The 26,047-nt window shown below is 46.1% G+C and overlaps 1 protein-coding gene across 1 annotated transcript in view; it reads left to right on the top strand.

The window, feature by feature from the left end:
* LOC138851235 (cell adhesion molecule Dscam2-like) overlaps nt 1–26,047 on the top strand; it is a gene marked incomplete at its 3' end in the record, with an annotated part of 206,258 nt that overhangs the window by 53,946 nt on the left and 126,265 nt on the right. The window lies entirely within an intron of this gene.

Below are 26,047 nucleotides of genomic sequence, written 5' to 3' on the forward strand. Positions count from 1 at the left end.
CCAAAAGACGTAAATGATGTCCCAACAGTTATTAATTATTTATGTACTGAAGAAAACAAGTAATATTACTGTCACGAGGGACATGGTTATCAAACAATCAGACAGATTAAAACAAAATACGTCCCCGGCCCCGACAAACTGTTTTGAAGGGTACTTAACAAGTGCATTTGGGAACTTAGTCACCCGCTTTCGAGTCTATATAATGCATCTATCCGAAATGGAGCAGTACAAGAAATATGGAAAATGTGTAATATAATTCCTATATGTAAATCATGGGATAAGTCAATTCCACCGTCCAGTTAGCCTGACGTCAATAGTAGGTAAGTTATTACAAGCAGTTATAGCTGATATTATTAGAAGCCATCTTAATGAATGTAATTTGATTAAAGGTTCCCAGCACGGACTGAGGAGAGGTCGTTCCTGCCTGACAAATTTACTGACGTTTTTTAATAAAGCATTTGAGGCAGTGGACAGTCTTAAAGAATATAATGCTGAAAATTTGGATTTCAGTAAGGTCTTCGACAGTGTACACTCACAAAAAGTTCTAACAAGGAACGAGTCATGGCTTACCAATGGGAAGCAGTGTGTTTGCATTAACTGCATCAAATCTGAAACGGGACTGGTCTCCAGTGGCATTCCACAAGGATCAGTTTTAGACCCAATGCTGTTCATAATTTACATTAATGCTTTGAGAAAAGAATAACAAGCGGCATGAGTAAATTAGCTGATGACACAAAAATAGGCCGAAAATAGATTCCAAGAAGGACACCACTGAACTTCAGGAGGATTCAGGTAAATTATTGGCATGGTCTAAAAGTGGTAGATCCAGTTCAGTGTGGAGAAGTGTAAAGTTCTAATACTTGAGAATAAAAATAATTCTTATAGTTATAAACTAGGTGATGTACAGCTTGATTATACAGAATGTGAAAAAGACTTGGGAGTCATGGTAAGCAGAAATCTGAGGCCAAGACAACAGTAAGTGTGCGCAACAAGTGGCTTGCAGATTAATTGGATTTATATCAAGAAGTATAAGTAACAGGCATCATTTAAAGTATACTGCTCAGTTTTGGATGCTATACTACAAAATGGTCGTAAATGCACTGGAGAACATTAGGAGAAGGATGACAAAATTAATCCATTGTATAAGGAATCTCTCGTACGAGAATAGACAGAGCCTTCAACCTTCCCTCTCTTGAGAGACGTAGAATGAAAAGAGATATCATCGAAGTATATAAAGTGGAAGACAGGCATAAACAAAAGCAATATAATTAAAGTACTGAAGATGTCGAATCAAGTAAGAACTAGAAATAATGGATTTATATTAGATAAATTAAGGTTTAGAAAGGACGTAGGAAAGTACTGGTTTTCAAACCGAGTTGTCGACAAGTGGAATAATCTCTTAAGTAGAAGCTAAAATCTTGGGTAGCTTTAAAAAGAGATATTATATATATATATATATATATATATATATATATATATATATGTGTGTGTGTGTGTGTGTGTGTCTAATGGTATTGATCAATAACAACACTGCGACTAGCCAAGGACTCGAACCCATGCTGCTTTGGCCCGCCTCATGGTGAGCGAAAACACATGACGCTCTAACCCACAGGACCACGCAATCCTACAAGAATGACGCACCCAGCCAAGCTAGGTGTTTTACCGTAATCCGAGGACATACGGTGGTGTGGGTGCATCTGCTGACTTCATAATGATCCAGGATAGACTGAAACATCTAAAGTGTCCTCTCTAAAATCGGGTTACTTGTGAGTGTTTCTGACAATGGTATTGTGAATGTTGTTATTCAGTGCATACAGACAAACGTAAATAAATATTCATGTCTACTCACGCGTTAAACGGATAACTAAATCAACAGTCGATTAATTTATGCATGCAGAATAATATAGAAGTGAGGCTGCATGAAGGTGAGGGCAACGCTGTGAGCGAGGACCCATTAAGCTGATGGCAGCAGCATCGATCCAATTCCTCATCCTGCCAAATAATCACTTGTCACCACCCCTCACGCAGGCCTGATGAAAAGAGAAATATATCTCTCCGTATCTCGCCTTCATAGCCTATGATGGCGTCGTTATCACATTACTCATAATGACAGGTATCTTATCATTACGATAGCCGCTCCTCCTCGGTGTGATTGCTACATTACCAGCCTGACACCATCCCTATAATGATGCAGGCACCAACCCTAGTGCTACCTCCACCTCTCCTATCAGTTGAACATCATGCAAAAAGATTAATTGAACACAAACCTACGTATGGTAAGAGAAAAAATGCTCAGTATGGAGCAAACAAAGGTGATGAGTTGAAAGAATGAATAGCCGTAGTAATCCCAAACATCATAGCTATCACAGAGATAAAGTTGACGGAAAATGTATCAGATGCCATATTACCAGCATGATATTAAATGATTAGGAAATATGAAGGAAATGGGGTGAGGGGGAGTGAACCCACAACTCGGAAATTAATGGAGATAAGAAATAAGATGGATGAACAGGCTTACATTTACCTTTGATGAGTTCGGAGAGCTTTTCTACTCCCGGAGCCCGGTCATGGGTCAAGATCGTCTGGTGCCTGCCTGGGTCAACTAGACTGTTGCTGTTGGTGGCCCACAGCCCTGCATATCCATCACAGCCTGGTTGATCTGGCACCTGGTGAAGATACTTGTCCGATTTCCTCTTGAAGACTTGTATATTTGTCCCAGCAGTGCTTCTGATATCTTCTGGTAAAATGTTGAATAATATGTTCCTTTATTGTGCTCACTGCACCCTTGCTTTTCACTGGGTTTATCTTGCAGACTTCTGCAAGATAAACCCAGTGAGCTCAACTAAAACCTGGGGACCCAAAGAAGAAGGAAACGCAGTGGATGATACCATAGCAGAAACAGAAGTAAAGCTACATATCATGGGTGATTTCAACCGCTCAAATAGATTTGGACAACTGAGACCCATATAGGTAACCAGAGACGTGGAGGGCTAAGTTCACGGAGGTGGTTATGGGACTCTTGTATGTCCGATTGTTAAGGTGGCCCGGTGGCCTGGTGGCTAAAGCTCCCGCTTCACACACGGATGGCCCGGGTTCGATTCCCGGCGGGTGGAAACATTTCGACACGTTTCCTTACACCTGTTGTCCTGTTCACCTAGCAGCAAATAGGTACCTGGGTGTTAGTCGACTGGTGTGGGTCGCATCCTGGGGGACAAGATTAAGGACCCCAATGGAAATAAGTTAGACAGTCCTCGATGACGCACTGACTTTCTTGGGTTATCCTGGGTGGCTAACCCTCCGGGGTTAAAAATCCGAACGAAATCTTATCTTATCTTATCTTAAGAAAAGAGAGAGAGAGAGAGAGAGATGAGATGAACCACCAAGATTGGATGTGTTTTATACTGCAAGTACATACGACAAGTGATTGCAGAACTTGGAGTACCTTGTGGAAGGAAATATCGAGGAAAGAATCGCAGGTGAAGGTGGAAATAAGCCAGACTTGAGAAGAGAGAACCTTAATTTACCCATAGATGAAAACCGGCAAAAGAAAAAAAACGTAAGAGTATGGAAAAACTATTGAAAGCAATTTATAGATTAGAACAGAGTAGTGAGCAAATGAGCCACAAGCGAACATGCAAGGGAGAAGAGAGAACCTGACCAACAATTTGAGAATAGCATAACAGCAAAGGCCAAGTCTAAATAAAAATTCCTTCAGAGTCACATCAGAGGAAAGATGACAGTAAGAGGCCAGAAATTCCAACTGAAGAAGGAAATGGGAGAGATCACAAAAAAAATGACAAGGAAGTCAGTGAAGTGTTTAACAAACGAATCAAAGAGATGTTCTCGGCTGAAACAGTGGCAGTTCCAGAAACCCAAGGAGAAAGAGTGCACCGATGAACACTGAACACATTACAACAGGAAAACAGGTAAAAATAAATCCTTTGATGGATCTGGATAAATCAAATGCAATAGGATCTGTCAAGTTGTCGCTATAGATTTTGTGAGAGGGAACAGAAGCACTGTTTAAACCACTAGATTAGATCCACATTAATGGACATGGGGTATTTGTCATGGAAGACAAAGAGTGTAATTTCTATAATTAAGAAAAGAGACTGATAGAAAACGTTGAACTACAGACCAATTTCACTGATATACTACATACTATATAAGGTACTGGAGAAGAAAATCTTAGAGAATGATAGAGCACTTGGAGAGAAGTGGCTTCATAAGCATTACACAGCACAGGTTCAGAGATGATAAATCTTGTCTTACCAACCTGTTAAAACAATATGACAAAAGCAGTAGAAGTGAGACGGAAGATACAAGAATAGGTGGACTGCCTCTAGACTACGGGAAGACCTTTGATACTGTATCCCACAAGAGACTGGAATAAAAATTTGAGGCGCAGGCAGGAATAACGGTAAACACACTTTGTTGGATCAAAGAATTCCTGTGGAGAAGACTGAAGAGTGATTGTCCGGAAAGAAATTTAAGAATTGGGAAAGAGTAACAAACAGGGTTTTGGAATGAATGGAAGTGGGACCAGTACTGTTTGTGGGTAATGTGAACAACTTACCAGATGGGACTGAGTCAGATATATATCTGTTTCCTGATGGCATGACTAATGGATAGAATAAAACACATGAGGACGTTAAAAAGTTGTGATTGAAACTGAACAAACTGTAAGAGTGATCAGATATAGTTGTGAAGACTGGAGAAGAGAACATAAGAAAGAAGGAACACTGCAGAAGGCCTACTGACCCATGTGAAGACTGGACATGTAATATAGACTTCTGAGACAGAGACTGCAAACCTCACTCAAAGAGAAAGACCTCGGAGTGTGCATAGCTTGGTAAATTACTACAGTTTCATATCTACATAATAACATCAGCATCCATTGCTTCTCTTTCATATCTAAAAGTAGCCGTCAGGAAAATCAACAAAAAGTTAATATGGGCCCTTGATACAACGTCTGTCAGGCTCATACTGGAGCTTCCTTATGGAACTCACTTTAAAAACTATTTTAAGAAACTGGAGAAATTACAGTGTCACTCTCTTTACCTATGAGGTAAAGTTAATGGAATTTAATCGCACCAAATTGGACTACAGAAGAACCAAAGACATGCTAACGACATACATAAAACCCAAAGAAATTGATAGGGAAGACAAGGATAGGCACTTCTAAAGGTGGGAAACAGGTACTCGGGAGCACAACTGGAGTTAAAAAGAGAGATATCAGTCTCTGGGTGGTCAGAAAATGGAATGGCCTAAACGAGTAGTGAAAGCAGGCTCCATACATAATTTAAAACAGCAGGTGTTATAAGATACACTAGGCTTAGAGAAAGTGACGCTGGCAAGCGTTAATTCATAGGCGGGGCCAGGACTGAAGACCCGACCCCCTTCAACTACAAATTGGTAAATACATACACAAATGTTTGCGACAAGACAAGTCCCGAAGCTAAGGTGTATATCCTACGAGGAAAGGTTCAGGGAATTCTACCTGACAACACTGGAAGACAGGAGGGATGGGGGGAAGACATGATAACATACTGAGAGGAACTGACGGGCTGGATAAGGACAAAGTTTCAGAGATGTGACACAATAACAACTGGAAGTTGAAAACTCAGATGAGTCACAGGGATGTTTAGAAGTATTTCTTCAGCCATAGAGTTGTCAGGAAGTGGATTAATCTGGGGAGTGATTTAGTGGAGACAGGAACAATACATAGCTTTAAGAAGAGGTATGATAAAGCTCATGGAACAGGGAGAGAGTGGACCTAGTAGCGACCAGTGAAAAGACGGGGCCAGGAACTATGAATCAACCCCTGCAACCACAATTTGGAGAGTACACACACACACACACACACAAACACACACACACACACACACTCACACACACACTCACACACAGGCTTTCGACACAGTTCCGCACAAGAGATTAGTGCAAAAGCTAGAGGAACAGGCAGGAGTAACAGGAAAGACACTGCAATGGATCAGAGAATACCTGACATGAGCGAAACGAGTGATGGTACGTGACGAGGTGTCAGAGTGGGGGCCTGTCACGAACGGAGTTCCACAGGGGTCAGTCTTAGTGCCGGTGCTGTTTCTGATGTGAATGACATGACAGAAGCGATAGATTGAGATGTGTCCCTGTTTACAGACGACGTGAAGCAAATTCGAGTGGATAAGGATCAGGCAGAACTACAAAGGGATCCGGACAGGCTGAAAGCCTGGTCCAACAACTGGCTCCTGGAGTTTAATTCCACCAAGTGCAAAGTCATGAAGGTTGGAGAAGGTCAAAGAAGAACGCAGACACAGTACAGGCTAAGGGGTCAAAGACTAAATCCCTCAAGAAAAAAAAAATGGGTGAGTATAATACCGAGCACATCTGAGGCTCATATCAACCAAATAACTGCCACAACCTATGGGCGCCTGGAAAACCTGAAAACAGCTTTTCGACACCTGAGTAAGAAATCGTTCAAGACTCTTTACACCGTGTATGTCATACTGGAGTATGCAGCGCCAGTTGGGAACCCAGTCAACCCTAGTCAAGCACGTCAAGAAATTAGAGAAGGTACAAAGGTTTGCAACAAGATTAGTCCTGAAGCAAAGGAGTATGTCCTACAAGGAGAGATTAAGGGAAATCAATCTGGCGACAGTGGAGGACACTAGGGATAGAAGGGAGACATGATAGCGACATATAAAATACTGAGAGGAATTGACAAGTTGGATAGGGACAGGATGTTCCAGAGAGAGGACACAGTAACAAGGAGTCACAACTGAAAACTGAAAACTCAGATGAGTCACAGGGATGTTAGGAAGTATTTCTTCAGTCATAAAGTCGTCAGGAAAGTGAGATAGTGGAGGCAGGATCCATACATAGCTTTAAGGAGAGATACGATCAATCTCACGGAACAGGAAGAGAGTGGACCTAGTAGTTACCAGCGAAGAGGCGGTGCCAGATGTGAATCGACCCCCGCAACCACTGCTTGATAGGTATGAACTCACTCACTCTCTCTCTCTCTCTCTCTCTCTCTCTCTCTCTCTCTCTCTCTCTCTCTCTCTCTCTCTCTCTCTCTCTCTCTCTCTCTCTCTCTCTCTCTCTCTCTCTCTTAGCAGATATTAATGGTTTAAAAGTTGTTTTTCTTATAAATATTTTCCCACTTACCTCTATACAACAATTAATTTGGAATTTAAAGTCTGTTATCCTGCATCAGCTCATCTGCAAAGGCCAGAGTTTTCTCAGATAAATTACAGTTTGATAACACTTGGTTACCTAGGTGAATTACAATAATAATTATTATTCTACCAGTACATGTACATGCCTAGCTGACATCAATAACGCTCCGTTATATAGAAAGTCGCTTGTAAGCAGAGCATTTCTGGTAAATTAGGTCAGTTTTGTCCCAGGATGCAACCCACGCCAGCCGACTAACACCCATGTTCCTATTTTGGTGGGTGTTAGGTGTACATGGACAGCAGGTGCCTTAAGGAAACACGTCCTAATGTTCCACCTGTACCGGGGATCGATCCACGGACATCAGTGTGAGAGTTGAGTGCACTAGCAGTCGGGCTACGGGACTCAATTGGTGCAACAGGTTCAGGGAAACATGTCCCATGGTTCTACTCACATATGGATTGAATCCAGAACTCTAGGATGAAAAAGTGACAGGAAAAAGTATAAAGAACCTACTTATAGGTGTTGGTCATCAATACTTAACAACGTGTATTTAAGACACCGCTGCGTTCCAGGCGGCAATGTTCACAGTTTACCTTCAAACAAAGGTTATTCACCTATCCAATGTCACCTTGAAGGGAAGCTTCAAGGGAAGCCGTGGCAGGTTATTTATCATAACCAACCAAAGCCTAAATTAAAGCCAAACCTTGAAATAAAAATAACTTAGGCTGTTGTGTGTTCTGTTTATGACTTGATCGGCTCAGCCTTGTGTTGTGTGGTAACATAACACCATAGTGTAAGTAACATTGTGTTGTGTGGTAACATAACACCATAGTGTAAGTAACATTGTGTTGTGTGGTAACATAACACCATAGTGTAAGTAACATTGTGTTGTGTGGTAACATAACACCATAGTGTAAGTAACATTGTGTTGTGTGGTAACATAACACCATAGTGTAAGTAACATTGTGTTGTGTGGTAACATAACACCATAGTGTAAGTAACATTGTGTTGTGTGGTAACATAACACCATAGTGTAAGTAACATTGTGTTGTGTGGTAACATAACACCATAGTGTAAGTAACATTGTGTTGTGTGGTAACATAACACCATAGTGTAAGTAACATTGTGTTGTGTGGGAACATAACACCATAGTGTAAGTAACATTGTGTTGTGTGGTAACATAACACCATAGTGTAAGTAACATTGTGTTGTGTGGTAACATAACACCATAGTGTAAGTAACATTGTGTTGTGTGGTAACATAACACCATAGTGTAAGTAACATTGTGTTGTGTGGTAACATAACACCATAGTGTAAGTAACATTGTGTTGTGTGGTAACATAACACCATAGTGTAAGTAACATTGTGTTGTGTGGTAACATAACACCATAGTGTAAGTAACATTGTGTTGTGTGGTAACATAACACCATAGTGTAAGTAACATTGTGTTGTGTGGTAACATAACACCATAGTGTAAGTAACATTGTGTTGTGTGGTAACATAACACCATAGTGTAAGTAACATTGTGTTGTGTGGTAACATAACACCATAGTGTAAGTAACATTGTGTTGTGTGGTAACATAACACCATAGTGTAAGTAACATTGTGTTGTGTGGTAACATAACACCATAGTGTAAGTAACATTGTGTTGTGTGGTAACATGTGTGGTAACATAACACCATAGTGTAAGTAACATTGTGTTGTGTGGTAACATAACACCATAGTGTAAGTAACATTGTGTTGTGTGGTAACATAACACCATAGTGTAAGTAACATTGTGTTGTGTGGTAACATAACACCATAGTGTAAGTAACATTGTGTTGTGTGGTAACATAACACCATAGTGTAAGTAACATTGTGTTGTGTGGTAACATAACACCATAGTGTAAGTAACATTGTGTTGTGTGGTAACATAACACCATAGTGTAAGTAACATTGTGTTGTGTGTGGTAACATAACACCATAGTGTAAGTAACATTGTGTTGTGTGGTAACATAACACCATAGTGTAAGTAACATTGTGTTGTGTGGTAACATAACACCATAGTGTAAGTAACATTGTGTTGTGTGGTAACATAACACCATAGTGTAAGTAACATTGTGTTGTGTGGTAACATAACACCATAGTGTAAGTAACATTGTGTTGTGTGGTAACATAACACCATAGTGTAAGTAACATTGTGTTGTGTGGTAACATAACACCATAGTGTAAGTAACATTGTGTTGTGTGGTAACATAACACCATAGTGTAAGTAACATTGTGTTGTGTGGTAACATAACACCATAGTGTAAGTAACATTGTGTTGTGTGGTAACATAACACCATAGTGTAAGTAACATTGTGTTGTGTGGTAACATAACACCATAGTGTAAGTAACATTGTGTTGTGTGGTAACATAACACCATAGTGTAAGTAACATTGTGTTGTGTGGTAACATAACACCATAGTGTAAGTAACATTGTGTTGTGTGGTAACATAACACCATAGTATAAGTAACATTGTGTTGTGTGGTAACATAACACCATAGTGTAAGTAACATTGTGTTGTGTGGTAACATAACACCATAGTGTAAGTAACATTGTGTTGTATGGTAACATAACACATGTGGTAACATAACACCATAGTGTAAGTAACATTGTGTTGTGTGGTAACATAACACCATAGTGTAAGTAACATTGTGTTGTGTGGTAACATAACACCATAGTGTAAGTAACATTGTGTTGTGTGGTAACATAACACCATAGTGTAAGTAACATTGTGTTGTGTGGTAACATAACACCATAGTGTAAGTAACATTGTGTTGTGTGGTAACATAACACCATAGTGTAAGTAACATTGTGTTGTGTGGTAACATAACACCATAGTGTAAGTAACATTGTGTTGTGTGGTAACATAACACCATAGTGTAAGTAACATTGTGTTGTGTGGTAACATAACACCATAGTGTAAGTAACATTGTGTTGTGTGGTAACATAACACCATAGTGTAAGTAACATTGTGTTGTGTGGTAACATAACACCATAGTGTAAGTAACATTGTGTTGTGTGGTAACATAACACCATAGTGTAAGTAACATTGTGTTGTGTGGTAACATAACACCATAGTGTAAGTAACATTGTGTTGTGTGGTAACATAACACCATAGTGTAAGTAACATTGTGTTGTGTGGTAACATAACACCATAGTGTAAGTAACATTGTGTTGTGTGGTAACATAACACCATAGTGTAAGTAACACCATAGTGTGTTGTGTGGTAACATAACACCATAGTGTAAGTAACATTGTGTTGTGTGGTAACATAACACCATAGTGTAAGTAACATTGTGTTGTGTGGTAACATAACACCATAGTGTAAGTAACATTGTGTTGTGTGGTAACATAACACCATAGTGTAAGTAACATTGTGTTGTGTGGTAACATAACACCATAGTGTAAGTAACATTGTGTTGTGTGGTAACATAACACCATAGTGTAAGTAACATTGTGTTGTGTGGTAACATAACACCATAGTGTAAGTAACATTGTGTTGTGTGGTAACATAACACCATAGTGTAAGTAACATTGTGTTGTGTGGTAACATAACACCATAGTGTAAGTAACATTGTGTTGTGTGGTAACATAACACCATAGTGTAAGTAACATTGTGTTGTGTGGTAACATAACACCATAGTGTAAGTAACATTGTGTTGTGTGGTAACATAACACCATAGTGTAAGTAACATTGTGTTGTGTGGTAACATAACACCATAGTGTAAGTAACATTGTGTTGTGTGGTAACATAACACCATAGTGTAAGTAACATTGTGTTGTGTGGTAACATAGCACCATAGTGTAAGTAACATTGTGTTGTGTGGTAACATAACACCATAGTGTAAGTAACATTGTGTTGTGTGGTAACATAACACCATAGTGTAAGTAACATTGTGTTGTGTGGTAACATAACACCATAGTGTAAGTAACATTGTGTTGTGTGGGAACATAACATAGTAACACTGTGTTGTGTGGTAACATAACACCATAGTGTAAGTAACATTGTGTTGTGTGGTAACATAACACCATAGTGTAAGTAACATTGTGTTGTGTGGTAACATAACACCATAGTGTAAGTAACATTGTGTTGTGTGGTAACATAACACCATAGTGTACAGTAACATAACATTGTGTTGTGTGGTAACATAACACCATAGTGTAAGTAACATTGTGTTGTGTGGTAACATAACACCATAGTGTAAGTAACATTGTGTTGTGTGGTAACATAACACCATAGTGTAAGTAACATTGTGTTGTGTGGTAACATAACACCATAGTGTAAGTAACATTGTGTTGTGTGGTAACATAACACCATAGTGTAAGTAACATTGTGTTGTGTGGTAACATAACACCATAGTGTAAGTAACATTGTGTTGTGTGGTAACATAACACCATAGTGTAAGTAACATTGTGTTGTGTGGTAACATAACACCATAGTGTAAGTAACATTGTGTTGTGTGGTAACATAACACCATAGTGTAAGTAACATTGTGTTGTGTGGTAACATAGCACCATAGTGTAAGTAACATTGTGTTGTGTGGTAACATAGCACCATAGTGTAAGTAACATTGTGTTGTGTGGTAACATAGCACCATAGTGTAAGTAACATTGTGTTGTGTGGTAACATAGCACCATAGTGTAAGTAACATTGTGTTGTGTGGTAACATAACACCATAGTGTTAGTAACATAATATGGTGAACTTAGAGTATCAAGTCAAAATATAAACACAAAATTAATAATCATACAGAAGTAGTAGAATTAGTCGTATTGGCAGAATTAGAAGTAATAATAATAATAAATAATAATAAATAATAATAATAATAATAATGACTTCAAAATTCCTTAAAGCTGTTTGACCCTGAATGAATGAGAACTACGATATGAAGAAAATATAAAGTGAATAAAAGTGGCGCAGTGTGGAGGAGATGAAGTGTGAGGCGCAGGGTGGAGGAGATGAAGTGTGAGGCGCAGTGTAGAGGAGATGAAGTGTGAGGCGAAGTGTAGAGGAGATGAAGTGTGAGGCGCAGTGTGGAGGAGATGAAGTGTGAGGCGCAGTGTGGAGGAGATGAAGTGTGAGGCACAGTGTGGAGGAGATGAAGTGTGAGGCGCAGTGTGGAGGAGATGAAGTGTGAGGCACAGTGTGGAGGAGATGAAGTGTGAGGCGCAGTGTAGAGGAGATGAAGTGTGAGGCGCAGTGTGGAGGAGATGAAGTGTGAGGCACAGTGTGGAGGAGATGAAGTGTGAGGCGCAGTGTTGAGGAGATGAAGTGTGAGGCTCAGTGTGGAGGAGATGAAGTGTGAGGCGCAGTGTAGAGGAGATGAAGTGTGAGGCGCAGTGTGGAGGAGATGAAGTGTGAGGCGCAGTGTAGAGGAGATGAAGTGTGAGGCGCAGTGTGGAGGAGATGAAGTGTGAGGCGCAGTGTAGAGGAGATGAAGTGTGAGGCGCAGTGTGGAGGAGATGAAGTGTGAGGCGCAGTGTAGAGGAGATGAAGTGTGAGGCGCAGTGTGGAGGAGATGAAGTGTGAGGCGCAGTGTAGAGCAGATGAAGTGTGAGGCGCAGTGTAGAGGAGATGAAGTGTGAGGTGCAGTGTAGAGGAGATGAAGTGTGAGGCGCAGTGTAGAGGAGATGAAGTGTGAGGCGCAGTGTAGAGGAGATGAAGTGTGAGGCGCAGTGTGGAGGAGATGAAGTGTGAGGCGCAGTGTAGAGGAGATGAAGTGTGAGGCGCAGTGTGGAGGAGATGAAGTGTGAGGCGCAGTGTAGAGGAGATGAAGTGTGAGGCGCAGTGTAGAGGAGATGAAGTGTGAGGCGCAGTGTAGAGGAGATGAAGTGTGAGGCGCAATGTAGAGGAGATGAAGTGTGAGGCGCAGTGTAGAAGAGATGAAGTGTGAGGTGCAGTGTAGAGGAGATGAAGTGTGAGGCGCAGTGTGGAGGAGATGAAGTGTGAGGCGCAGTGTAGAGGAGATGAAGTGTGAGGCGCAGTGTAGAGGAGATGAAGTGTGAGGCGCAGTGTGGAGGAGATGAAGTGTGAGGCGCAGTGTAGAGGAGATGAAGTGTGAGGCGCAGTGTGGAGGAGATGAAGTGTGAGGCGCAGTGTAGAGGAGATGAAGTGTGAGGCGCAGTGTAGAGGAGATGAAGTGTGAGGCGCAGTGTAGAGGAGATGAAGTGTGAGGCGCAGTGTAGAGGAGATGAAGTGTGAGGCGCAGTGTGGAGGAGATGAAGTGTGAGGCGTAGTGTGGAGGAGATGAAGTGTGAGGCGCAGTGTGGAGGAGATGAAGTGTGAGGCGCAGTGTGGAGGAGATGAAGTGTGAGGCGCAGTGTAGAGGAGATGAAGTGTGAGGCGCAGTGTGGAGGAGATGAAGTGTGAGGCGCAGTGTAGAGGAGATGAAGTGTGAGGCGCAGTGTGGAGGAGATGAAGTGTGAGGCGCAGTGTAGAGGAGATGAAGTGTGAGGCGCAGTGTGGAGGAGATGAAGTGTGAGGCGCAGTGTAGAGGAGATGAAGTGTGAGGCGCAGTGTGGAGGAGATGAAGTGTGAGGCGCAGTGTGGAGGAGATGAAGTGTGAGGCGCAGTGTGGAGGAGATGAAGTGTGAGGCACAGTGTGGAGGAGATGAAGTGTGAGGCGCAGTGTAGAGGAGATGAAGTGTGAGGCGCAGTGTGGAGGAGATGAAGTGTGAGGCGCAGTGTAGAGGAGATGAAGTGTGAGGCGCAGTGTGGAGGAGATGAAGTGTGAGGCGCAGTGTAGAGGAGATGAAGTGTGAGGCGCAGTGTGGAGGAGATGAAGTGTGAGGCGCAGTGTAGAGGAGATGAAGTGTGAGGCGCAGTGTGGAGGAGATGAAGTGTGAGGCGCAGTGTAGAGGAGATGAAGTGTGAGGCGCAGTGTAGAGGAGATGAAGTGTGAGGTGCAGTGTAGAGGAGATGAAGTGTGAGGCGCAGTGTAGAGGAGATGAAGTGTGAGGCGCAGTGTAGAGGAGATGAAGTGTGAGGCGCAGTGTGGAGGAGATGAAGTGTGAGGCGCAGTGTAGAGGAGATGAAGTGTGAGGCGCAGTGTGGAGGAGATGAAGTGTGAGGCGCAGTGTAGAGGAGATGAAGTGTGAGGCGCAGTGTAGAGGAGATGAAGTGTGAGGCGCAGTGTAGAGGAGATGAAGTGTGAGGCGCAATGTAGAGGAGATGAAGTGTGAGGCGCAGTGTAGAAGAGATGAAGTGTGAGGTGCAGTGTAGAGGAGATGAAGTGTGAGGCGCAGTGTGGAGGAGATGAAGTGTGAGGCGCAGTGTAGAGGAGATGAAGTGTGAGGCGCAGTGTAGAGGAGATGAAGTGTGAGGCGCAGTGTGGAGGAGATGAAGTGTGAGGCGCAGTGTAGAGGAGATGAAGTGTGAGGCGCAGTGTGGAGGAGATGAAGTGTGAGGCGCAGTGTAGAGGAGATGAAGTGTGAGGCGCAGTGTAGAGGAGATGAAGTGTGAGGCGCAGTGTGGAGGAGATGAAGTGTGAGGCGCAGTGTAGAGGAGATGAAGTGTGAGGCGCAGTGTGGAGGAGATGAAGTGTGAGGCGTAGTGTGGAGGAGATGAAGTGTGAGGCGCAGTGTGGAGGAGATGAAGTGTGAGGCGCAGTGTGGAGGAGATGAAGTGTGAGGCGCAGTGTAGAGGAGATGAAGTGTGAGGCGCAGTGTGGAGGAGATGAAGTGTGAGGCGCAGTGTAGAGGAGATGAAGTGTGAGGCGCAGTGTGGAGGAGATGAAGTGTGAGGCGCAGTGTAGAGGAGATGAAGTGTGAGGCGCAGTGTGGAGGAGATGAAGTGTGAGGCGCAGTGTAGAGGAGATGAAGTGTGAGGCGCAGTGTAGAGGAGATGAAGTGTGAGGCGCAGTGTAGAGGAGATGAAGTGTGAGGCGCAGTGTAGAGGAGATGAAGTGTGAGGCGCAGTGTAGAGGAGATGAAGTGTGAGGTGCAGTGTAGAGGAGATGAAGTGTGAGGCGCAGTGTAGAGGAGATGAAGTGTGAGGCGCAGTGTAGAGGAGATTAAGTGTGAGACGCAGTGTAGAGGAGATGAAGTGTGAGGCGCAGTGTAGAGGAGATGAAGTGTGAGGCGCAGTGTAGAGGAGATGAAGTGTGAGGCGCAGTGTGGAGGAGATGAAGTGTGAGGCGCAGTGTAGATGAAATGAAGTGTAAGGCGCAATGTGGAGGAGATGAAGTGTAAGGTGCAGTGTAGAGGAGATGAAGTGTGAGGCGCAGTGTGTAGGAGATGAAGTGTGAGGCGCAGTGTAGAGGAGATGAAGTGTGAGGCGCAGTGTAGAGGAGATGAAGTGTGAGGCGCAGTGTAGAGGAGATGAAGTGTGAGGCGCAGTGTAGAGGAGATTAAGTGTGAGACGCAGTGTAGAGGAGATGAAGTGTTAGGCGCAGTGTGGAGGAGATGAAGTGTGAGGCGCAGTGTGGAGGAGATGAAGTGTGAGGCGCAATGTGGAGGAGATGAAGTGTGAGGTGCAGTGTAGAGGAGATGAAGTGTAAGGCGCAATGTGGAGGAGATGAAGTGTGAGGAGCAGTGTAGAGGAGATGAAGTGTGAGGCGCAGTGTAGAGAAGATGAAGTGTGAGGTGCAGTGTAGAGGAGATGAAGTGTGAGGCGCAGTGTGGAGGAGATGAAGTGTAAGGCGCAGTGTAGAGGAGATGAAGTGTGAGGCGCAGTGTAGATGAGATGAAGTGTAAGGCGCAGTGTGGAGGAGATGAAGTGTGATTTGCAGTGTAGAGGAGATGAAGTGTGAGGCGCAGTGTGGAGGAGATGGAGTGTAAGGAGCAATGTAGAGGAGATGAAGTGTGAGGCGCAGTGTAGATGAGATGAAGTGTAAGGCGCAGTGTAGAGATGAAGTGTGAGGCGCAGTGTAGAAGAGATGAAGTGTGAGGTGCAGTGTAGAGGAGATGAAGTGTGAGGCGCAGTGTAGATGAGATGAAGTGTAAGGCGCAGTGTAGAGATGAAGTGTGAGGCGCAGTGTGGAGGAGATGAAGTGTGAGGTGCAGTGTAGAGGAGATGAAGTGTGAGGCGCAGTGTAGATGAGATGAAGTGTAAGGCGCAGTGTAGAGGAGATGAAGTGTGAGGCGCAGTGTAGAGGAGATGAAGTGTGAGGCGCAGTGTGGAGGAGATTTAAGTGTGAGACGCAGTGTAGAGGAGATGAAGTGTGAGGCGCAGTGTGGAGGAGATGAAGTGTGAGGCGCAGTGTAGATGAGATGAAGTGTAAGGCGCAGTGTGGAGGAGATGAAGTGTGAGGTGCAGTGTAGAGGAGATGAAGTGTGAGGCGCAGTGTGGAGGAGATGGAGTGTAAGGAGCAATGTAGAGGAGATGAAGTGTGAGGCGCAGTGTAGAGATGAAGTGTGAGGCGCAGTGTAGAGGAGATGAAGTGTGAGGCGCAGTGTAGATGAGATGAAGTGTAAGGTGCAGTGTAGAGATGAAGTGTGAGGCGCAGTGTGGAGGAGATGAAGTGTGAGGTGCAGTGTAGAGGAGATGAAGTGTGAGGCGCAGTGTAGATGAGATGAAGTGTAAGGCGCAGTGTAGAGGAGATGAAGTGTGAGGCGCATTGTAGAGATGAAGTGTGAGGTGCAGTGTAGAGGACATGAAGTATGAGGCGCAGTGTAGAGGAGATGAAGTGTGAGGCGCAGTGTGGAGGAAATGAAGTGTGAGGCCCAGTGAGATGAAGTGTGACGTGCAGTGTGGAGGAGATGAAGTGTGAGGTGCAGTGTGGAGATGAAGTGTAAGGTGCAGTGTAGAGGAGATGAAGTGTGAGGTGCAGTGTGGAGGAGATGAAGTGTGAGGTGCAGTGTAGAGGAGATGAAGTGTAAGGTGCAGTGTAGAGGAGATGAAGTGTGAGGTGCAGTGTGGAGGAGATGAAGTGTGAGGCGCAGTGTAGAGGAGATGAAGTGTGAGGCGCAGTGTAGAGGAGATGATGTGTGAGGCGAAGTGTAGAGGAGATGAAGTGTGAGGCGCAGTGTGGAGGAGATGAAGTGTGAGGCGCAGTGTAGAGGAGATGAAGTGTGAGGCGCAGTGTGGAGGAGATGAAGTGTGAGGCGCAGTGTAGAGGAGATGAAGTGTGAGGCGCAGTGTAGAGGAGATGAAGTGTGAGGCGCAGTGTGGAGGAGATGAAGTGTGAGGCGCAGTGTAGAGGAGATGAAGTGTGAGGCGCAGTGTGGAGGAGATGAAGTGTGAGGCTCAGTGTGGAGGAGATGAAGTGTGAGGCGCAGTGTGGAGGAGATGAAGTGTGAGGCGCAGTGTGGAGGAGATGAAGTGTGAGGCACAGTGTTGAGGAGATGAAGTGTGAGGCACAGTGTGGAGGAGATGAAGTGTGAGGCTCAGTGTGGAGGAGATGAAGTGTGAGGCGCAGTGTGGAGGAGATGAAGTGTGAGGCGCAGTGTAGAGGAGATGAAGTGTGAGGCGCAGTGTGGAGGAGATGAAGTGTGAGGCGCAGTGTGGAGGAGATGAAGTGTGAGGCGCAGTGTGGAGGAGATGAAGTGTGAGGCGCAGTGTGGAGGAGATGAAGTGTGAGGCGCAGTGTGGAGGAGATGAAGTGTGAGGCGCAGTGTAGAGGAGATGAAGTGTGAGGCGCAGTGTGGAGGAGATGAAGTGTGAGGCGCAGTGTAGAGGAGATGAAGTGTGAGGCGCAGTGTGGAGGAGATGAAGTGTGAGGCGCAGTGTAGAGGAGATGAAGTGTGAGGCGCAGTGTGGAGGAGATGAAGTGTGAGGCGCAGTGTGGAGGAGATGAAGTGTGAGGCGCAGTGTGGAGGAGATGAAGTGTGAGGCGCAGTGTAGAGGAGATGAAGTGTGAGGCGCAGTGTAGAGGAGATGAAGTGTGAGGCGCAGTGTAGAGGAGATGAAGTGTGAGGCGCAGTGTGGAGGAGATGAAGTGTGAGGCGCAGTGTGGAGGAGATGAAGTGTGAGGCGCAGTGTGGAGGAGATGAAGTGTGAGGCGCAGTGTGGAGGAGATGAAGTGTGAGGCGCAGTGTGGAGGAGATGAAGTGTGAGGCGCAGTGTAGAGGAGATGAAGTGTGAGGCGCAGTGTAGATGAGATGAAGTGTGAGGCGCAGTGTAGAGGAGATGAAGTGTGAGGCGCAGTGTAGAGGAGATGAAGTGTGAGGCGCAGTGTGGAGGAGATGAAGTGTGAGGCGCAGTGTGGAGGAGATGAAGTGTGAGGCGCAGTGTGGAGGAGATGAAGTGTGAGGCGCAGTGTGGAGGAGATGAAGTGTGAGGCGCAGTGTGGAGGAGATGAAGTGTGAGGCGCAGTGTGGAGGAGATGAAGTGTGAGGCGCAGTGTGGAGGAGATGAAGTGTGAGGCGCAGTGTGGAGGAGATGAAGTGTGAGGCGCAGTGTGGAGGAGATGAAGTGTGAGGCGCAGTGTAGAGGAGATGAAGTGTGAGGCGCAGTGTGGAGGAGATGAAGTGTGAGGCGCAGTGTGGAGGAGATGAAGTGTGAGGCGCAGTGTGGAGGAGATGAAGTGTGAGGCGCAGTGTGGAGGAGATGAAGTGTGAGGCGCAGTGTGGAGGAGATGAAGTGTGAGGCGCAGTGTGGAGGAGATGAAGTGTGAGGCGCAGTGTAGAGGAGATGAAGTGTGAGGCGCAGTGTGGAGGAGATGAAGTGTGAGGCGCAGTGTAGAGGAGATGAAGTGTGAGGCGCAGTGTGGAGGAGATGAAGTGTGAGGCGCAGTGTAGAGGAGATGAAGTGTGAGGCGCAGTGTGGAGGAGATGAAGTGTGAGGCGCAGTGTAGAGGAGATGAAGTGTGAGGCGCAGTGTGGAGGAGATGAAGTGTGAGGCGCAGTGTGGAGGAGATGAAGTGTGAGGCGCAGTGTGAGGCGAGGAGATGAAGTGTGAGGCGCAGTGTTGAGGAGATGAAGTGTGAGGCGCAGTGTAGAGGAGATGAAGTGTGAGGCGCAGTGTGGAGGAGATGAAGTGTGAGGCGCAGTGTAGAGGAGATGAAGTGTGAGGCGCAGTGTGGAGGAGATGAAGTGTGAGGCGCAGTGTAGAGGAGATGAAGTGTGTGGCGCAGTGTGGAGGAGATGATGTGTAAGGCGCAGTGTAGAGGATATTAAGGGTGAGGCGAAGTGTGGAGGAGATGAAGTGTGAGGCGCAGTGTAGAGGAGATGAAGTGTGAGGCGCAGTGTAGAGGAGATGAAGTGTGAGGCGCAGTGTAGAGGAGATGAAGTGTGAGGCGCAGTGTAGAGGAGATGAAGTGTGAGGCGCAGTGTAGAGGAGATGAAGTGTGAGGCGCAGTGTAGAGGAAATGAAGTGTGAGGCGCAGTGTGTAGAGGAGATGTTGTGTGAGGAGCAGTGTAGAGGAGATGAAGTGTGAGGCGCAGTGTGGAGGAGATGAAGTGTGAGGCGCAGTGTAGAGGAGATGAAGTGTGAGGCGCAGTGTAGAGGAGATGAAGTGTGAGGCGCAGTGTAGAGGAGATGAAGTGTGAGGCGCAGTGTGGAGGAGATGTAGTGTGAGGCGCAGTGTGAGGCGCAAGAGGAGATGAAGTGTGAGGCGCAGTGTCCGCAATGTGGAGGAGATGAAGTGTGAGGTGCAGTGTAGAGGAGATGAAGTGTGAGGCGCAGTGTAGAGGAGATGAAGTGTGAGGTGCAGTGTAGAGGAGATGAAGTGTGAGGCGCAGTGTGGAGGAGATGAAGTGTAAGGCGCAGTGTAGAGGAGATGAAGTGTGAGGCGCAGTGTAGATGAGATGAAGTGTAAGGCGCAGTGTGGAGGAGATGAAGTGTGAGGTGCAGTGTAGAGGAGATGAAGTGTGAGGCGCAGTGTGGAGGAGATGAAGTGTGAGGCGCAGTGTAGAGGAGATGAAGTGTGAGGCGCAGTGTAGAGGAGATGAAGTGTGAGGTGCAGTGTAGAGGAGATGAAGTGTGAGGCGCAGTGTGGAGGAGATGAAGTGTGAGGCGCAGTGTAGAGGAGATGAAGTGTGAGGCGCAGTGTAGAGGAGATGAAGTGTGAGGCGCAGTGTAGAGGAGATGAAGTGTGAGGCGCAGTGTAGAGGAGATTAAGTGTGAGACGCAGTGTAGAGGAGATGAAGTGTGAGGCGCAGTGTGGAGGAGATGAAGTGTGAGGCGCAGTGTGGAGGAGATGAAGTGTGAGGCGCAATGTGGAGGAGATGAAGTGTGAGGTGCAGTGTAGAGGAGATGAAGTGTAAGGCGCAATGTGGAGGAGATGAAGTGTGAGGTGCAGTGTAGAGGAGATGAAGTGTGAGGCGCAGTGTAGAGGAGATGAAGTGTGAGGTGCAGTGTAGAGGAGATGAAGTGTGAGGCGCAGTGTGGAGGAGATGAAGTGTAAGGCGCAGTGTAGAGGAGATGAAGTGTGAGGCGCAGTGTAGATGAGATGAAGTGTAAGGCGCAGTGTGGAGGAGATGAAGTGTGAGGTGCAGTGTAGAGGAGATGAAGTGTGAGGCGCAGTGTGGAGGAGATGGAGTGTAAGGAGCAATGTAGAGGAGATGAAGTGTGAGGCGCAGTGTAGATGAGATGAAGTGTAAGGCGCAGTGTAGAGATGAAGTGTGAGGCGCAGTGTAGAGGAGATGAAGTGTGAGGCGCAGTGTAGATGAGATGAAGTGTAAGGTGCAGTGTAGAGATGAAGTGTGAGGCGCAGTGTGGAGGAGATGAAGTGTGAGGTGCAGTGTAGAGGAGATGAAGTGTGAGGCGCAGTGTAGATGAGATGAAGTGTAAGGCGCAGTGTAGAGGAGATGAAGTGTGAGGCGCAGTGTAGAGGAGATGAAGTGTGAGGCGCAGTGTAGAGGAGATTAAGTGTGAGACGCAGTGTAGAGGAGATGAAGTGTGAGGCGCAGTGTGGAGGAGATGAAGTGTGAGGCGCAATGTGGAGGAGATGAAGTGTGAGGTGCAGTGTAGAGGAGATGAAGTGTAAGGCGCAATGTGGAGGAGATGAAGTGTGAGGTGCAGTGTAGAGGAGATGAAGTGTGAGTCGCAGTGTAGAGGAGATGAAGTGTGAGGTGCAGTGTAGAGGAGATGAAGTGTGAGGCGCAGTGTGGAGGAGATGAAGTGTAAGGCGCAGTGTAGAGGAGATGAAGTGTGAGGCGCAGTGTAGATGAGATGAAGTGTAAGGCGCAGTGTGGAGGAGATGAAGTGTGAGGTGCAGTGTAGAGGAGATGAAGTGTGAGGCGAAGTGTGGAGGAGATGGAGTGTAACGAGCAATGTAGAGGAGATGAAGTGTGAGGCGCAGTGTAGATGAGATGAAGTGTAAGGCGCAGTGTAGAGATGAAGTGTGAGGCGCAGTGTAGAGGAGATGAAGTGTGAGGTGCAGTGTAGAGGAGATGAAGTGTGAGGCGCAGTGTAGATGAGATGAAGTGTAAGGTGCAGTGTAGAGATGAAGTGTGAGGCGCAGTGTGGAGGAGATGAAGTGTGAGGTGAAGTGTAGAGGAGATGAAGTGTGAGGCGCAGTGTAGATGAGATGAAGTGTAAGGCGCAGTGTAGAGGAGATGAAGTGTGAGGCGCATTGTAGAGATGAAGTGTGAGGTGCAGTGTAGAGGACATGAAGTATGAGGCGCAGTGTAGAGGAGATGAAGTGTGAGGCGCAGTGTGGAGGAAATGAAGTGTGAGGCGCAGTGTGGAGATGAAGTGTAAGGTGCAGTGTAGAGGAGATGAAGTGTGACGTGCAGTGTGGAGGAGATGAAGTGTGAGGTGCAGTGTGGAGATGAAGTGTAAGGTGCAGTGTAGAGGAGATGAAGTGTGAGGTGCAGTGTGGAGGAGATGAAGTGTGAGGTGCAGTGTAGAGGAAATGAAGTGTGAGGTGCAGTGTGGAGATGAAGTGTAAGGTGCAGTGTAGAGGAGATGAAGTGTGAGGTGCAGTGTGGAGGAGATGAAGTGTGAGGTGCAGTGTAGAGGAGATGAAGTGTAAGGTGCAGTGTAGAGGAGATGAAGTGTGAGGTGCAGTGTGGAGGAGATGAAGTGTGAGGCGCAGTGTAGAGGAGATGAAGTGTGAGGCGCAGTGTAGAGGAGATGAAGTGTGAGGCGCAGTGTGGAGGAGATGAAGTGTAAGGCGCAGTGTAGAGGAGATGAAGTGTGAGGCGCAGTGTAGATGAGATGAAGTGTGAGGCGCAGTGTGGAGGAAATGAAGTGTGAGGCTCAGTGAGGAGATGAAGTGTGAGGCGCAGTGTGGAGGAGATGAAGTGTGAGGCCCAGTGAGGAGATGAAGTGTGAGGCGCAGTGTGGAGGAGATGAAGTGTGAGGCGCAGTGTGGAGGAGATGAAGTGTGAGGCGCAGTGTGGAGGAGATGAAGTGTGAGGTGCAGTGTGGAGGAGATGAAGTGTGAGGCGCAGTGTGGAGGAAATGAAGTGTGTGGAGCAGTGTGAGGCGCATTGTAGAGGAGATGAAGTGTGAGGCGAAGTGTGGAGGAGATGAAGTGTGAAGTGCATTATGGAGGAGATGAAGTGTGAAGTGCAGTATGGAGATGATGTGTGAGGAGCAGTGTGAGGTGCAGTGTGGAGGAGATGAAGTGTGAAGTGCAGTATGGAGGAGATGAAGTGTGAGGAGCAGTGTGAGGTGCATTGTGGAGAAGTGTGAGGTGCAGTCTGGAGATGAAGTGTGATGCGCAGTTTGGAGGAGATGAAGTGTGAGGCGCAGTGTGAGGTACAGTGTGGGGTGAAGTGTGATGTGCAGTATGAGGTGCAGTGTGAGGTACAGTGTAGGATGAAGTGTGATGTGCAGTGTGAGGTGCAATGTGAGGTACAGTGTGGGGTGAAGCGTGTGATGCAGTGTTAGGCGCAGTGTGGGGTGAAGTGTGAGGGGCAGTGTTAGGCGCAGTGTGGGGTGAAGTGTGAGGTGCAGTGTGGGGTGAAGTGTGAGGGGCAGTGTTAGGCGCAGTGTGGGGTGAAGTGTGATGCGCAGTGTGGGGTGAAGTGTGAGGGGCAGTGTTAGGCGCAGTGTGGGGTGAAGTGTGAGGTGCAGTGTGGGGTGAAGTGTGAGGGGCAGTGTTAGGCGCAGTGTGGGGTGAAGTGTGAGGCGCAGTGTGGGGTGAAGTGTGAGGGGCAGTGTTAGGCGCAGTGTGGGGTGAAGTGTGATGCGCAGTGTGAGGTGCAGTGTGAGGAAGATGTGCAATTTAGGTGTAATGTTTGGTAGGTGCAGTGTTATTTAGGTGCACTGTTAGGTAGGTTCATTGTTAGGTAGGTGCAGTGTTAGGTAGATGCAGTGTTAGGCAGGTGCAGTGTTAGGTGGATGCAGAGTTAGGTAGGTGCAGTGTTAGGTAGGTGCAGTCTTATGTAGGTGCAGTGTAAGGTATGGGCAGTGTTAGGTGCAATGTTAGGTAGGTGCACTGTTAGGTAGGTGCACTGTTAGGTAGGTGCACTGTTAAGTAGGTGCTATGTTAGTAGGTACAGTATTAGGTAGATGTAGTGTTAGGTAGGTGCAGTGTTAGGTAGATGCAGTGTTAGGTAGGTGCAGTGTTAGGTAGATGCAGTGTTAGGCAGGTGCAGTGTTAGGTAGATGCAGTGTTAGGTAGGTGCAGTGTTAGGTAGATGCAGTGTTAGGTAGGTGCAGTGTTAGGTAGGTGCAGTCTTATGTAGGTGCAGTGTAAGGTATGGGCAGTGTTAGGTGCAATGTTAGGTAGGTGCACTGTTAGGTAGGTGCACTGTTAGGTAGGTGCACTGTTAAGTAGGTGCTATGTTAGTAGGTACAGTATTAGGTAGATGTAGTGTTAGGTAGGTGCAGTGTTAGGTAGATGCAGTGTTAGGTAGATGCAGTGTTAGGTAGATGCAGTGTTAGGTAGGTGCAGTGTTAGGTAGGTGCAGTCTTATGTAGGTGCAGTGTAAGGTATGTGCAGTGTTAGGTGCAATGTTAGGTATGTGCACTGTTAGGTAGGTGCACTGTTAGGTAGGTGCACTGTTAAGTAGGTGCTATGTTAGTAGGTACAGTATTAGGTAGATGTAGTGTTAGGTAGGCGCAGTGTTGGGTAGGTGCATTGTTAGGTAGGTGTAGCGTTAGGTACAGCATTTGGCAGGTGCGGTGTTTGGCAGGTGCAATGTTAGGTATGTGCATTGTTAGGTAGGTGCAATGTTAGGTATGTGCATTGTTAGGTAGGTGCAATATTATATAGATTAAGTGTTAGGTATGTGCAGTTTTAGGTAGATGCAGTTTTAGGTACGTGTAGTGTTAGGTAGGTACAGTATTTGGCAGGTACAATGTTATGCAGGTGCAGTGTTAAGTAAGTGCTGTGTTAGGTAGGTGCAGTGTTAGGTAGGTGTATTGTTAGGTAGGTGCAGTGTTAGGTAGATGCAGTGTTAGGTAGGTGCAGTGCTAGGCAGATGCAGTGTTAGGTAGGTGTAGTGTTAGGTACAGTATTTGGCAAGTGCGGTGTTTGGCAGGTGCGGTGTTTGGCAGGTGCAATGTTAGGTATGTGCATTGTTAGGTAAGTGCAGTATTATATAGATTCAGTGTTAGGTGCAGTGTTAGGTAGGCGTACTGTTAGGTAGGTACAGCATTTGGCAGGTGCAGTGTTTGTCAGGTGCAGTGTTAAGTAAGTACTGTGTTAGGTAGGTGCAGTGTTAGCTGCAATGTTAGGTAGGTACACTGTTAGGTAGGTGCACTGTTAAGTAGGTGCTATGTTAGTAGGTACAGTATTAGGTAGATGTAGTGTTAGGTAGGTGCAGTGTTAGGTAGATGCAGTGTTAGGTAGGTGTAGCGTTAGGTACAGTATTTGGCAGGTGCGGTGTTTGGCAGGTGCAATGTTAGGTATGTGCATTGTTAGGTAGGTGCAATATTATATAGATTCAGTGTTAGGTATGTGCAGTTTTAGGTAGATGCAATTTTAGGTACGTGTAGTGTTAGGTAGGTACAGTATTTGGCAGGTGCAATGTTATGCAGGTGCAGTGTTAAATAAGTGCTGTGTTAGGTAGGTGCAGTGTTAGGTAGGTGTATTGTTAGGTAGGTGCAATATTAGGTAGATTCAGTGTTAGGTGCAGTGCTAGGCAGATGCAGTGTTAGGTAGGTGTAGTGTTAGGTACAGTATTTGGCAAGTGCGGTGTTTGGCAGGTGCGGTGTTTGGCAGGTGCAATGTTAGGTATGTGCATTGTTAGGTAGGTGCAGTATTATATAGATTCAGTGTTAGGTGCAGTGTTAGGTAGGCGTACTGTTAGGTAGGTACAACATTTGGCAGGTGCAGTGTTTGGCAGGTGCAGTGTTAAGTAAGTACTGTGTTAGGTAGGTGCAGTGTTAGGTGCAGTGTTAGGTAGGTGTAGTGTTAGTTAGGTGCAGTGTTAGGTAGGTGCAGTGTTAGGCAGGTGCAGTGTTAGGTAGGTGCAGTGTTAGGCAGGTGCAGTGTTAGGCAGGTGCAGTGTTAGGTAGGTGCAGTGTTAGGCAGGTGCAGTGTTAGGTAGGTGCTATGTGAGGTAGTCAGGATAATTTTCCTGGTTCTTAAATATTTACCTATTTTTGTTATTTATGAAAAGAAGCTCTAAATCTGCACGGGTCATACAGCGTCTTGAGATTGGGAGTCACTGAGGTTTGATCCAAGGAAGGTAACTTAAGCTCTAGTTCCCTTGATTAAGAACCTCTGAGCAGCAGTTGGTCCAGAGTAAGCAACAAGTATTCATTATTTACGTTATTACTGCTGTGTTCCAGAGCCGCCGCGGGTGGCACCCTTCACCATGCCAGAATCACTGTGGGCGGGGTCACGGGTGGCAGTACAGTGCCTGCTGGTGCAGGGTGACCCTCCTGTGACCCTCACTTGGCTCCACAACGGCTCCCCCGCAACCACCACCCCCGGGATCTCCGTCATGCCCCTGGGACAGTTCGTGGTGGCACTCTTCATTGAGAGGCTGCGAGCGCATCACTCTGGGAATTACACGTGCCAGGCTAGCACTCCTGCGGCCACAGCCTCGCACTCCAGCAC

This window comes from Cherax quadricarinatus, unplaced genomic scaffold (genome assembly GCF_038502225.1).
Source record: "Cherax quadricarinatus isolate ZL_2023a unplaced genomic scaffold, ASM3850222v1 Contig152, whole genome shotgun sequence".
NCBI classification, from domain to species: domain Eukaryota; kingdom Metazoa; phylum Arthropoda; class Malacostraca; order Decapoda; family Parastacidae; genus Cherax; species Cherax quadricarinatus.